At 37.7% G+C, this 14,350-nt stretch overlaps 1 long non-coding RNA gene across 1 annotated transcript in view; it reads left to right on the top strand.

Annotated features, from left to right (window-relative positions):
- Window positions 1-10,216: 10,216 nt before the first annotated feature.
- LOC105305683 overlaps window positions 10,217-14,350 on the top strand; it is an 11,898-nt gene continuing 7,764 nt past the window's right edge. Inside the window, exons 1-2 of the long non-coding RNA XR_897108.2 lie at window positions 10,217-10,378; window positions 10,996-11,056. This is a non-coding gene — a long non-coding RNA (uncharacterized LOC105305683). The remainder of the gene's footprint in view (window positions 10,379-10,995; window positions 11,057-14,350) is intronic.

Below are 14,350 nucleotides of genomic sequence, written 5' to 3' on the forward strand. Positions count from 1 at the left end.
ATGCTAGGGATTCAAGAAAGACACATTCCCTTCTTCATGACATTTCTAGGATAGTATAGAAGACATTAAACAAACAACTACATAATCATTAATTATGGTTGTAAGCATTACAAATAAGAAAAAGTATGCTGTGCAATGAGAGTTAATTATACTGGTGATCTAAGTTAGTCTGGAGATTAGGGGAAGTTAGTTAGAAAAATTGACATCTACCTTAAGATCAGGAATGTGAGCAGCCATGGGAAGGAGGTGGAGTGTATCAGTCTGAGGCCCATCAGGAGATAGAAACTACACAGTAATGTAAACAGAGGAAGTTTAATATAAAAAGTTATTCAACTAAGATAGGAGACTATAGAGATGGAAAGAGAAGGCTAACGTTACCTTAGGACTGGAGGAGCATACCTAAAGAAGGACAAACTTGTAAGAAAGATTCATCTCTCATTAAAGAGGGGGTTGCAGGAAATGTAGTTGTAGCACATTGGAGAGGAGAGAAATTTTCTGGGTTGCCTGAGCCAGAATTGGGCCATAGTCTCTGGGCAATTAGGAACAATTTTATAGAGAATATGATGAGACCGGTAGGCAGTCATGCAGAGAGAGCGGGGAGCACAGTGGGAGCTGGGGTACCACTGGATTAGAGGGGATTTCCTTTTCAGGAATCCAGTACACTCCCATGTAAAGCTCAGGCTAAGGCATCTCTAGGCCAGTGTGTGTCTATATGGGGTTGGGAGAGGGTACAGAGAAAAGCAGTCTGAGCTAGGGAACAGGCCCACACTATCTGAATCACTACTCTAGTCAGGAATTGAAGAAAACATGGCCAAATCCTAGAGTAAGCTATGCCATGCAGGTGCCTAGTTCTAGTGAAAACTATTTGGGCCAAATACTGAAGAAAAAAATCATGCCCTTTAAATGCCTGGCAAATGAAGCACCAGAACCAGGAAGTAAACTCCTTTCTCCTACAATCTCTCTTCAGTTCCCTCAATTGGTAAGGCTTAACACCATGTCAACAGCCAAAATGAAAATATTTAGAGGACCCAGATCCATTTTCACAGATCAGAAAACAAGGTGAATTTAGAGCTGAAAGGCAATAATAATAATGGCATAGAGTTAAAGAATGTTTCAAGCAGAAAGAACAACATATAGGAAGCTTTTTGGTAGAAAACTTTAGATGTGGTCAAGTTGTTGAAAAAAGGCCAGTATGGTCTAGTGACTCTCATTTAGAGTGGTAGGATGAGATCAAAGAAGTGGGGAAAGAAGGAAAACAACTCAAATCCACTGAAGTCATAAAAGGAATTTATTGGCTCTCATCATAGAAAATTCTAGTGATCAAGAAAGCTTCAGGCAAGGATGTATCCAGCAGCTTGAATATGGACCTAATGAACTAGTTTATTGCTCACCCCACTCTGTGCTTTCTTCCAGTGTCTTACAGTGTTATCAATGCAACTGCAGTACCTTTTTTTGCATATGATAACTGTCAGTATTCCTAGAGATTTTGTACTTCTTTATTCACACCCAGGAAAAGATTTTTTAAAAATCTCACCCAGTTCTCTCTTGGAAGTGTAGAATGCTGCTTTCCTGTATGAATCCAATGAATACCTCCTTCAGTCTCATTTTCTCAAACTAGTACATGTTTCTTGTACCAGTTGCCACATGCTGATTGGTTAAAGTCAATAAGGGTCCACCAATTAGGATTACTTAGATTATGAATGGAATAGGCTTTCTCAAAAACACATGAAAATTGGGGTCACGTTTCAAGGAGGAAAGAGAGTAGAGTCTGATTGGCCAACAAGATCACTGGCAAAAATCTACCACCTTATGTGAGGATTCTAACAATAATGTAAAGCTTGCAAGAAGTTTCAAAAAACATCACTTGTGAATATCATAGTATGGATAAGTAAGTTGAGAGACAAGATGGAGCGGAAGAAGACAAATTAAGAGGCTCTTAAAGTCATCCCATGGAGAAAGAATGTTGCCAATAGAAAATGGAGAGGTGTAGGTGATTTCAAAAAGCATTTAACAGGTAGAAGTTTTGAGACTTATTAGCAAGTTGGATATGGAGACTGAGTAAAAAGGAGGTATCCATTATGATGTCTAGGGTTCGAATGCCTAAAAAGGAATGGCAATTCCTTCTATTGAAGATTCTGCAGGAAGTATTTGGGGGACAAGTATCACTTCAATTTTAGACATGTTGAATATGTGAGCACAATACTGGAGAAAAATTACAACTCCAATTGTTAACCTTAAAAAAAGAAGTGGAAAAAATAAGCGTTTTTTTTGAGATTCGAGTACTAGCTATTCTCAAAGCACTGATTCAGGCAGAAACCAAATAGTATTCCAATTAAGAGGTGAAGGCAAGGAGTATTTATGAGAAGGAAAGGAGAATAATTATATGAATAGAAGAAAGGAGTTTCTATAAGTGTTAATTAGCTAAAGAAGGAATTTTTGTTACCAGAGCAAAAGGAGTCTCTCTGCCTACACGCATCTGAGTTAAAAAGGGATATGTGCATTTTTCGCAGCAAAGAAAGTAAAGTTTATTTAGAGAGTTGCAAGTCTTGGAGACACAAGCAAGCTATTGCTCTCAGCAACCTGGCTCTCCAGGCATCTCAGGAGTACAGATTATACGGGAAAATATCAGTAGTCACGGAAACTAAGGGAGTTGGGGGTGGTGGGCACTACTGACTGGGCGATTGGACGGGACTAGGGTAATTGATCATTGTGTTTGGTTCTGGAATCAGCCATGTCCCGTCTGGTCATGGCTTGGTTCCGTGGCTAGTGAGATTTCTCTGCCTCAATGGCCTGGAGCTGAAACACATCTAAGGCTAAGAGGTTATCTTTAGTGTAACCAAAACTTATTGTCCTTATGACTATAGACCTGAGGCTCGGTTAATCTCCTGTTCTAAAGCTTAATGATTAAAGGAGCAGGTATACAGAGGTAGAAGGATAAGGGTAGAAAAAGCAAGTGAGTCACAGTATCATTATCTATCTGGGTAAAACCAGCTCGAATCAGAGAAAAAAAAATATGTTAAAGAAACGAAGTTTATGTGCAGTTACATTTCTATAGGTGTAGAAAGGCTAACTAGTGTTGCTAATTCTAAAGAATGTCTTTAATCTTCAGTCTGAGTAGTCATAATGTCTACTTTTATATTATCTTTGCACACAATTGTTTGGAATAAAATGCTGCTTGAGGCCCAGTCCAAAGGTTATTCTTCTCAGTCTTAACATTTCAAAAGTTTAAGAAGTAAGATCTATAAGGCAGTTCCTCTGGGATGGCAGCTGCAACTCTATTTTGAAATAGCCCATTTATATTATTTTCACACAGTATTTAGAAATTTGTCATCATGTTTCTAAATTTTAGTTTTACTTAAAAACCTGGTAATAATTCAGAAAATTAAAAAACCCACATAACTAAATATATAATGTAATTCAAATACAAAAAATTATATATGTATAACAAAATATCAAATAAAATGTAAACTTCTAAGTGTTAAATAGACCTTATCAGGGGCTATAGATGCAGAAGAGGTATTGCAGACTTGTGGACCATTATAAGACTAAAATAGAGAGACTGACCAAGAAGCTCACAGAGACAACCCATGAGAAGATCCAGGTTGCCGAGTACGGACTGGTGGTCTTGGAATAGAATTTGACTCTCAAACAGCAATACGATGAGCTTGAGGCTGAGTACGACAGCCTCAAACAAGGGCTAGAGCAGCTGAAAGAGTGAGAAAGAAGAGATTCAAGGAAAGAGCTAAGATGTGGCAATACAAGTGGGCAGTTCAGCAAGGCCTAGCACATGGTAGCTGATCAACAAATGTTTGTTAAATGTAGGAGCTAAACCATAGCCTAGTTTTAAAAAAATGTAAAAGGAGAAAAAAAATGGCTTAGATGATAGAGGCTCTGTTCATCCATCTGGTGACCAAATCAAAGTTGTGATGGAAACAAGGGTAGCAGCAAGGAAAAATTGTCTGGGATGAATAAGCCATACAATTAGGGAGAAGACCAAGAAATCACCCTGCAACGGCAGAAGGTAGGACGGGGCAAGGACACGGGGCTGCTGGGTCTTGAGCGGCTGAGTGAGACAGAGGCTGTGGCAGCAGCAGAAGCTTCTTAAAGGGGCTGAGTCTGCGAGTGAATTTTCACAGTGATGGATCTGCTCACTCTGAGCACCAGTGCCGATTCAGCTGTGCACAGTGGGCACCAGGGACTTACAGGGAGACTTTGTTGGAGTGAGGGCCTAGGTAAGATTCACTTGGTACAGAAGTGCTGGTGGTATCCATTGTTTCCTGTGGAGCCCTCCCCACTATCAGTGCACGGACACAGCGCTGCCATAGTCGTGACATCATCAAACTGGATAAGAGAGGTCCCTCCGCCCAGAGTATTCCCTGAAACCCCGCCTCCCCCAACTCATGGCCCCACCCAAGCCACAACCAGGTATATCCTCAGGGAGTCGGGTGCTCTTTGCTGAAACTCACACTGGAAGCAGCTGGCCTTGGTTTCTGGTGTGGCCTTTTGAGGCAACTCTAAGCACAGCATCTGTGGATTGCTTACTGAATCTTAACAGGTGGCTCCAAAGGGACAGAGGCTTGGGCTAAGTTTGGCCTGCAGCTGAACCCCTCTCAGGACTGTGCCACTATTTCACAAATCCACATTAATAAGACTGGGAGACTTAGGAGCTTTGCTTAGTACATAAAAACAGACATGGAAAGGCAGCCAAAATGGAAAGACAAGCAGAAACTGTATGAGAGACCAGAACAGAGATCCAGATATAACGGAATCAAGTAATCTAACAAATGCAGAGTTCAAAACACTAGTTATAAAGATGCTCAATGAACTTTTGGGAAGTGTAGAGAACTCTAACAAAGAGATAAAAAATGGAAATGGAAATTATAAAAGGGAACCAGTCTGAAATGGAGAACACATTATCTGAGATGAGAAATATATTAAATGGAATAAACAAAGAAATAAACAAAGTGAATAAAGAAAAAGATCAAATGCTTTATCTAAAGGATGGGAAAGCCAAGGACATGCAATCAGAACGGCAAGAGATAAGATGCTAAGACTATAAGAATAATTTAAGGATAATATGGGACACTATTAAGGGTCCAAATATCCATCTGATTGGTGTAACTGAAGAAAATCAAGATGTTGAACAGCTGTTTGAAGAAATAATGATGGAAAACTTCCCTAACCTGGTGAAGGAAATGAACATAAAACCCCAGGAAGCTCAGAGAATTCCAAAAATCAGGAATCCAAAGAGGCCCACACCAAGACACATCATAATTAAAATGCCAAAGATTAAATACAAAGAAAGAACATTAAATGCAGCAAGAGAATAACAGATAGTTAATTATACAGGAACACCCATAAGACTGGCAGCCGATTTCTCAAAAGAAACTATGCAAGACAGAAGGGCTTGGCAAAACATATTTGACAGAATGAAGACCCAGGATCTACAACCAAGAATAATTTATACAGCAAAGCTATCATTTAGAGTTGAAGGACAGATTAAAAGCTTCTCAGACAAAAATAAGCTAAAGGAATTTATCACCACCATACCAGTATTACGGAAAATGTTGGAGAGACTTCTTTAAGAAGAAAAAACATGTATCAAAAATAGGAAAAAAGAATGGTAACAACTACATTCCTATCAATAAGTACCTTAAATCGTAAAGAATTAAGTGCTCCAACTAAAAGATAGGATGGCTGAAAGGATAAAAAAACAACACCCCTACATATGAAAAGGAATGGATTGGAAAAAGATATTGCTTTGATGTACTTAGAATTTATTTAAGTCAGACAGAGAAAGATAAACACTATATGATTTCAATTATATGTGGAATCTAAGGAATAAAAACAACAAACTAATCAAAAACAGACTCACAAATATAGTGGACAATTTGATGACAGATAGAGGGGAGGGGCTGAGAGAATGGGGTGAAGAGTTAAAGAAGTACAAATCAGTAGCTGATGGATGGTCACGAGAATGGGGAGCACAGCATAGGGAATGCAGTTAGCATTAATATGTCGGCTAGGTGGAGGGCCAGGGGAGGGAGGGAGCAATTGTGGGGATCATTTTACAAACTATATAGAGTCTAACCAATGTACGGTATACTTGAAATTAATTAAAATTAAAAAAATATATACCTTATTATTCTAATATAAATTACTTGTCTGGTTAGGTCTTCTGCTTTGATCAATATCAATTCCCTTAGTCCCAGAACTTTTTCTGAGTGTTGCCTCTGAAGGAGCTGGTCCCTTTGAGTATAGTATTATCATCCTGTGCTTAGCTCTGAAGCTCCCCTTACTCTGACCCTGTATTGCAAGAACTTTTAGTTGTCTTCCTTTCAGCCTTGTCCTGCTGGTAGTCTAAAAGCTCCCTTTCTGTAGAGGAGAGATTCTCCTACTTCAGATGGCTTCTTAATCCTTACTCAGTGGGGATGGGTGGGGAGAGCAAAAGGAAGATGGAGGAGGGGACTAGAAGATACCAGGACTGCATAGTCAAGAGAGCTTGTAATAAGGGAATTGAGGATGGGGTTGGGGGACAAGAGGAAGGGAGTAGAGGATTCACCTAAAGAGAATTCATCCTCTTCTTTTTTGCAGCCCTTTATTAGTCTTCATTATTTGAAACTTCTGGAATTCATTTTGTGTCTTTAGATCACAGTTTCTAAATTAAAGTTTCTTTTTCCTGTTTCAACGGAAATCTGAATCCAATGTCAATGGACTTCTTTCAGTAAGTGAAAAAAAAAATGCTTTGAGAAATTTCTCTTAATAAGAATCTGGGTCAATATGAGAGCTCAACTTTTACAGGAAGAAATTACTCTTTATTGATATCAATAACATCATTATTCACTGGGTTTTCCATGAGTCTTTTGTAACATTTTTCTCCAAAAAAGTAACTTAAATGAATTAAATGAAGGAAAACACAATCATAACAAAGACACAAAGATTACATGATACTTCTTGGATACAAAGATAAAGTTTTAATGTAAGAGCCAAAGGAAAGTTTTTAAAATGCTGTCTAAACATGAGACAGCTCAGTTCAATGAGAGAGAGAGAGAGAGAGAGAGAGAGAGAGACAGACAGACAGACAGACAGACAGACAGACAGACAGACAGAGACAGAGAGACAGAGACAGAGACAGAGACAGAGACAGAGAAGATGATCTTACATTAATCAAATGTATCAACATACCTGATATCTGGAGATAGCTTCTGGCATAAGAATGGATTGTGTTCCAAATGCCCATTTGTGTTCTTTCGTGTAGGTCTTGGAACATGTTAGGACAGTAATGCCCTCAAACATCAGTAATGACCTATTTAACTTCCAATATGCCTGAAGTACTACAACAGCAGTAATGTACCAGCCAATGAGATTATGGTGTTAAATAAAAACATGCTCAAAGTCACAGTGTCGAATTGGATTTCAGTAACATAGCCCTGCATTCAAGAAAGGGATCAAGTTCCCTATATTCTATATGCTGGTAATAACAATAATCTCCCTGTGGTGACTTTGTGGCTTGGACAGAATCTTTGGAGAGAGAATGGGAAAGAGGGTGGAGGAAGTTCGAGTAGACTATAAAAACAGAGCATGGCTGAAAAAGGACTCCATAAGACTGATTTAAGACTGAGGAGATATAAGGCTTTTGGCCTATTGCTGGATAATTCTACAAGGACAATTTTAGTCTTTGATTGTTTTTTCAGTCGGCCACTTTATTTTGTTCCTTTAGCCTAACAGTCGTCAATCAGTTCTTCCATGAAAATACTCCTGGAAAATGTTGTGCACACTTAACACACAGTCCTGCCCTTATACCAGAGTTGACAAGTCCTTAGTCTTCCACTTAATAAAGCAAATTAAAATGCATGCTAAAGAGAATGACAACATAGAACAGTTGTTCTCAGCTAAGGATTGATTTGTCTTCAGGGGACATTTGTCAATGTCTGGAGACCTTTATGGTTGTCATAATTGTAGGAAGTGGAGCTGCTAATGGCATTTAGTGAGAAGAGGCAAGGGATATTGCTAAATATCTTACAATGCACAGGACAGCCCCCACGGCAAAGAATTATCCATACCAAAATGTCAATAGTGCTGAGATTTAGAAACCATGGCCTAGAATATCATCTTGGAATTTCTTAGAAATGCCAATTATCAAGCCCAACCCAATATAATAAAGCAGAAACAGAGTGGGGCCTAGAATTTGTGATTTAAGAAGTCCTCCAGGTCATTCTCAGTGATTCTTAGATTTGAGAATTACTAGTAGAGAAATAACCTTGAATGAATTATAATTTTTAAATAATGAAATCATTTGCTGGTTTCACTACTTCATTATATTCAATTTCACCATATAATTATTTTTGAAATACTTCACACCCTAAAGGGACCTCGGTTGAGAATAGTTAGTTGCTTGCCCTAGAGAGGAGTAGCTCAATTCACAGCCTCAGGTAATAGCAATAAACTGAAGTAAGAGAAAAGAAAGGGAATTTTTCTGATAGCTGAACAATCTGCCAATGAAGCTATATTTATTACAGGGTGATCAGTCATGCTCAGGTGTGATATCAATACTTTCCTAAAGTGGTTAATTTGGATTTCTTAATGATGAAAAATGTTATAATAATAAGATCAACTAATTAGAATGTCATATCAATAGCTTGATGTGGTGACATAAATATAATCTGCCATACAGGAAGAGAGAAAAGGATCAATACAAAGATTCACTGAAGGAACGTTGCAGATTTTTATATTTGATGTTAATTATTTATTAATATTGAAATGGTAGAGCTTTGAGTCAAGATGAAAGAAAATATGGAATTCCCCCCAAATTAACAAAATACATATTACTCAAAATGTGACCTATGGATCAGCAGTGTTGGCATCATTTAGGAGCTGCTAGCAATGCGGACTCTTGTAATCTATAAACCCCACGTTTATAGAGGCGACTCATACACACATCAGAGATTGAGGGGCACTGCACAAGGATAACTCGGGAACAATATTTTGTAGGAAGTAGGTCATTCCTTTGTTCTGTTATTAATAACATTTGAATGCACAAAGAAACTAAGTTCCATAAACTTTGTTCTCTGATTTCCTTGGCAATGAAACATCTCATTTCTGAAATAACAGAAAATTTTCCAGTCGGGTTCCCAACAGTTTTCAACTGTTGCCAAGGTTGGTAATATTTTGTTGCCACTATCCAGACAGATACAAGAAGGAAAGTCATATCTTTACGATATTTGAATATTTTCTCTTTCCTTTCATTGTTCTTTCTTGGCTTCCCATCACCATGGCATAGTTATTATATTTGCTTATTCGAGACATATTTATTAAGCACCAAGTGCATGCCAGGCTTTATTCTAACGGCTGGGGATTCAAAGAATGAAAAACATGACTCATGCCCATATTTGACGGCATAATTTCTAACACTTAAACTCTACACAGATAAGATCAATGACAGGCTCTCAATTACTTGTTTTTAAGTGTCAAGTAAATTCTACACAAGTTTAGAACATTAACAGCCGAAGTAAATGTCAGATCTTTATCAAATGTTATTTGATAATTTTTGGCACGTATTTTACAAATAGTGCCTTTTATGCATTTCCTATTATAAAAGATCCTTTCCTTTTCTTAATCTTTGGAAAGGATGACAAATAAATGAACAAGTATAAAACAATAGAAAGAAGCCTAAAATAAAGGACTTCCTTGTTTGGGCTCCAGGTACAGCCTGTTTGCCTTGAGTTAAAGTCCCTCTCTTTTCTATTAATTCAGCCAATGACTCAGGACGTCTTCCCCCATACTAAAGTGAAAGAAAATGTAATTTAATTTTTTTTATATATCTGGCACTCTTTCCAGCAAGATACACTGCACAGGGCACTGAATTGAGAAATAAGAGAATGGGATTTGAGTCCTACCATTGCCAGTAACTAGCTATGAGACTTTGAGTCAGTCCCGTCACATCTCTGGACTTCAGTTTCCTGATATGTAAAATGATAATAAATAATATAATTCATGAAAGTGCTGTGATACAAAGATATCATTAATCATGTAGGAATTATTGTATTTCTGAGTTTGTAACTGTACACAAACTTCATTTCATTACTTTAATATAGGTTTTTTTCCCTCTGATTCAAGCTGGTTTTGCCCAGATAATGGCATTGTGACTCACTTGCTTTTTCCACCCTTATCTTTCCACTTCTGTATGCCTGCTCTTTTAAACATTAACCTTAGGACAGATTAACGGAGCCTCAGGTCTATAGTCATGAGGACAGTAAGTTTCGGTTTCACTAAGGATAGCATCTTAGTCTTAGGTGTGTTTCAGCTCCAGACATATTGAGGCAGAGAACCCCACAGGCTATGGGACTAAGCCTCGGGGACCAGCAGGATGGTGCTATGGGTGAGTCTAGAACCAAACACAATGATCGGTTACCTCATCCCCCTCCAATTGCCCAATTAGTAGCACCCAAAGCCCCAGTTTCCATGACTACTGATATTTTCCTAAATGATCTGTACCTCTGGGAAGTATAGTTATTGAGAGCAATAGCTTGCTTGTGTCTCCAAGACTTGCAACTCTCTAAGTAAACCTTACTTTCTTTGCTGCAAAGCATGCATGTATTTCTTCTTTGGCTCAGACTCATGCAGGCAGATGGACTTCTTTTGCCCCAATAACAGGTCTTGCATTGTTTCAGAAACAATGCTTATGCAGATTCTTTTTGTGAAATAAGGAAGTGAGTGGCAGTGAGTACAATTCTGAATAATAAAATGGTTACTATGGAACATACTCACTGAATGTACTTACAATAGCCTCCTGAAGACCCAGACTTACTTTTGCCTACTTCTATCTAGATTTTCCTACAGCCTCTTACCAATCTCTTTACTCATCTGACTTTACTCAATGACTCCAATAGATATCTGCTACTTGTAAATCCAAGTTGAGGTATAGTAAAAGAGAAAGTTATTTACACTTCAATTTCTATTGAGTTCTCTCATAATAATTTTCTATTAACATACCAGGTGAATGTGGGTGACTGATCAGAGCAAAGGAGCAAAATTTAAAAGTAGACATCTCTCTTGGGTAAGCAAAATAAAACTTTATTTACTGATATTTATTGATTGGAAATGTTTTATTATGCATATATAATTAAGTAAAACAAATATTACAGAGATGATAAAAGGGAAAAATACATATAAAATGAGATATTCTTCTACCTTTATTATTAAAACTCAGTTTTTTATTTGTTTGTTTTTCTTCCTGTGATAAGATCTTTTCAATCTTGTGATAAGGTTTAGTTGATTGGCCCTCCTTTAGGAGAGATTTTTCTGAGAGTTTACCTTCTGCCCAATTTTATTCTTTTTTCTATCACAAAATATTTCCACACATGACCCAGCAGTTTCTGTCTCAACGGCTCCTCCTTTCTTCATGTCTGACCAGTTAGAACTACTCAGTTATTGCTTCTCATCTATGTATGGAAGAGCTACCCTCTTCATTCTTTCAAAATTCTCTTTCTCTAAGAAAACTCTTATGTTAATATTTACTTCTTCAAGAACAACAAACTTAAGATGAGTATGATGCGATATATAACAATCATAGGTAGATTTCTAATTAATAAAATTGATAAAAAGTATATATATATTGCTCTAACCAGTCACCACTCTCATCTCACCTGGTGTGTGTGTGTGTGTGTGTGTGTGTGTGTGTTTGTGTGTGTGTGTGTGTGTGTGTATTACTATACGTATTACTTTCTAGAGTATTGGTTCTGGTGTCATTAAAGATTCTTATCCAGAAATGCAATCTTTCCTCTTCTTTTTCAATATAGACACCACATTTAATGTGCAAAACTTTATTATTCATTATTCCTGCCCCATAACTTGGTTGAATGCATTGCTATATCAAGGGCCTCAGTTAAGAGTGTTATTATTAAACTATTAGTAATGGAGCCTCCTCATATAGTCTCCTCATGAATGAATGTTCTCGTCTGCCAAAACATGGCAGGCCCCAGTTTTTTTAAGAGATCCTAAAACTTGCTTAAAACTACCCTAACTGCTGAATTAATAACATTAATTTCTCTATTTTGTTTTCTTCTCATGTTTTTGTTGTTGTTGTATCTTTCACAGTGTTTATATTTCCTTGTAGTTTTTACAACTTTCCTCCTATGTCACATTGTTAATAAAATCAAACTACATTTCTAACTGCTCAAATAGTAGCCTGAATTAGTATGATCATAAAAAAAAAAAGTTACTTGGCTTGCTTAAATACAACCATCAATATGGTATTAAAGGCTAATACTTAGAATGATAAAAGTAACTGTGACTTAGCATATGTATGGTATTTTTATTTTTTAGTAGGCTTATGTGCTGGCTGGAAAATTACTGCTTGGCTATCGCCCATGGGAACATAGGCTATCGCCCATGGGAACATAGGCTATCACCCATGGGAACATAACATTCTAACAATAAGCTTTCTGCTTCTGTACCCCCGCTTGCACACCTGACCTGTGGGTTGACAGGTAGTGAATAAGAGAAAAATAGACCTTTGTGTTTAAGACAGAATGAGGAATGGGATTTAGGGCTTAAAAACCCTGTACTTCTACATTTCGGGGCTGCTTAATTTGGGGTCTGCGTACCCCTGGCAGACCCAGCTGGCTGAATAAAGAGCGTGTTTCCTATAACTTACTGATTTCTGGTGGTCTGTGTGTCTTTCGGGGGCTGGCGGCTACAACATTTATAATCATATTTTCTTAGAGTTCAAAAAGACCCAAGTTCAATCCTCTCTCTAAAACAGGAATTCTTTCTATGTGAAAAAATAATTTTTGATTTGGAAGCAGAGAAAAATGTTGGATAAGTAGATATTTTTCTTTTTTGAATAAAAGAAATGTGATATCTTTTGCAAATCTAAGCTAATAGTCTGAGATTAGTTTATTGCATTTGTAATCATATCTAGAAGGGTAATCAATTGAACACACTTTGGATAAAGGAACAAGTAAGGTCATATTTTTTTATTATTTAAATCAAAGCCTAATAAAGCCTTTATATTGAATTGCCCTTCATAATATTAAGTTTCTCTCCTCCCCTTTGGTCACCTTCCTTGTGAGAATCCTAAATTCTCAGAGTGTTTACACATATTCATGATATTTGCATTAAGAAAGCAACTCCCCTTGAGGCTGGAGTGTGTCAAATTGCCTCTCTAAACTCATTATTCTAGACCATGCTTTATGGCCTAAAGTGAAAGCCATTTCCAAAGAAATTCTCCCCTCACTGATGCCATCTTAGCTGCTATGCAATGATCCTGGCCATGTATTGGAGATACTCTGGATTGGTCCTGTTTTCCTCCTGGCACTGGTTCTCACCTGGGAAATTTTGAGACACAGCTTCTCTGACTCTCTGAAGAGCACTAGGTGGCTGCGATCACTGCTGCCCCTCAAAAAGTTTGTTTCTGTGGCAAGCAAGGAAAGCGGCTACCAAAGTAACATCCTTAGACATGTTTGTGTCTTTCCACAATGCCAGGTTACTTAGTGGAACCTTCTCAGATAAACCCATTGGGTACCCATGCAGATTAACACACGACACACAGAAAGGGAAAGTACAAAGTCTTACACATCAGAGAAAAGAGATAAAAGTCCTTAGTGTCTGCAAAATGAGCTCTGTTAACTGGAGGCACAGATAGCTGTGCATTGGTCGCAAGCCAGCGACAAAGACGGGCAGGTCAGAGTCTTTGGCTCTCAGCACACCCCTCCATGATGCTCTCAGGTTTCAAGCTGGGACATTGTCTATCTGAAGTGTTTAGCTTATATGGACTTTACAAGGTGGGATCCTTAAGCTTATTGGCTCCTGCAGAGTGGAGCTTCTCCAGAGCTGTCACAGCTGATGTTTCTGCAGTTTGGGGAGTTTCAGTCACACCCTAACGGTGTTCCCATTATGTGTCAATTGACATTACTGTCATGGCTCCCAGGGAATACATTTTATAAAGTCCAAAAATGTTCTCAATTCTTTATGCGCTATACATTCCACTCCTTGATTCTTTGATGCTATATCACAGATGGTGAGGAGGAATCACTTATATCCTAAAATCATGCAAATAAAATACTAAAATATAATACTAAATATAATACTAAAATTTAATCATGCATTATATTTTGACCTGACCATGAAAGGCCAGCGGTACTTATTACAAATACAAGCCATCAAACAGTGTTTCACAATCAAGTATCCAATAAGTATAACAATAAGTATATCCAATAGCAAGTATAATTAATGCAATGCTCTGAGAATGATTCCAAATAGTTGAGAAACTATTATAAAGTCCTGACTTGATCCAGTTAATAAGGTTCCAATCTGACCATGATCTTTTCCAAACAGTAGATGTGAAAGT

Source organism: Pteropus vampyrus, unplaced genomic scaffold (genome assembly GCF_000151845.1).
Source record: "Pteropus vampyrus isolate Shadow unplaced genomic scaffold, Pvam_2.0 Scaffold1, whole genome shotgun sequence".
NCBI classification, from domain to species: Eukaryota; Metazoa; Chordata; class Mammalia; order Chiroptera; family Pteropodidae; genus Pteropus; species Pteropus vampyrus.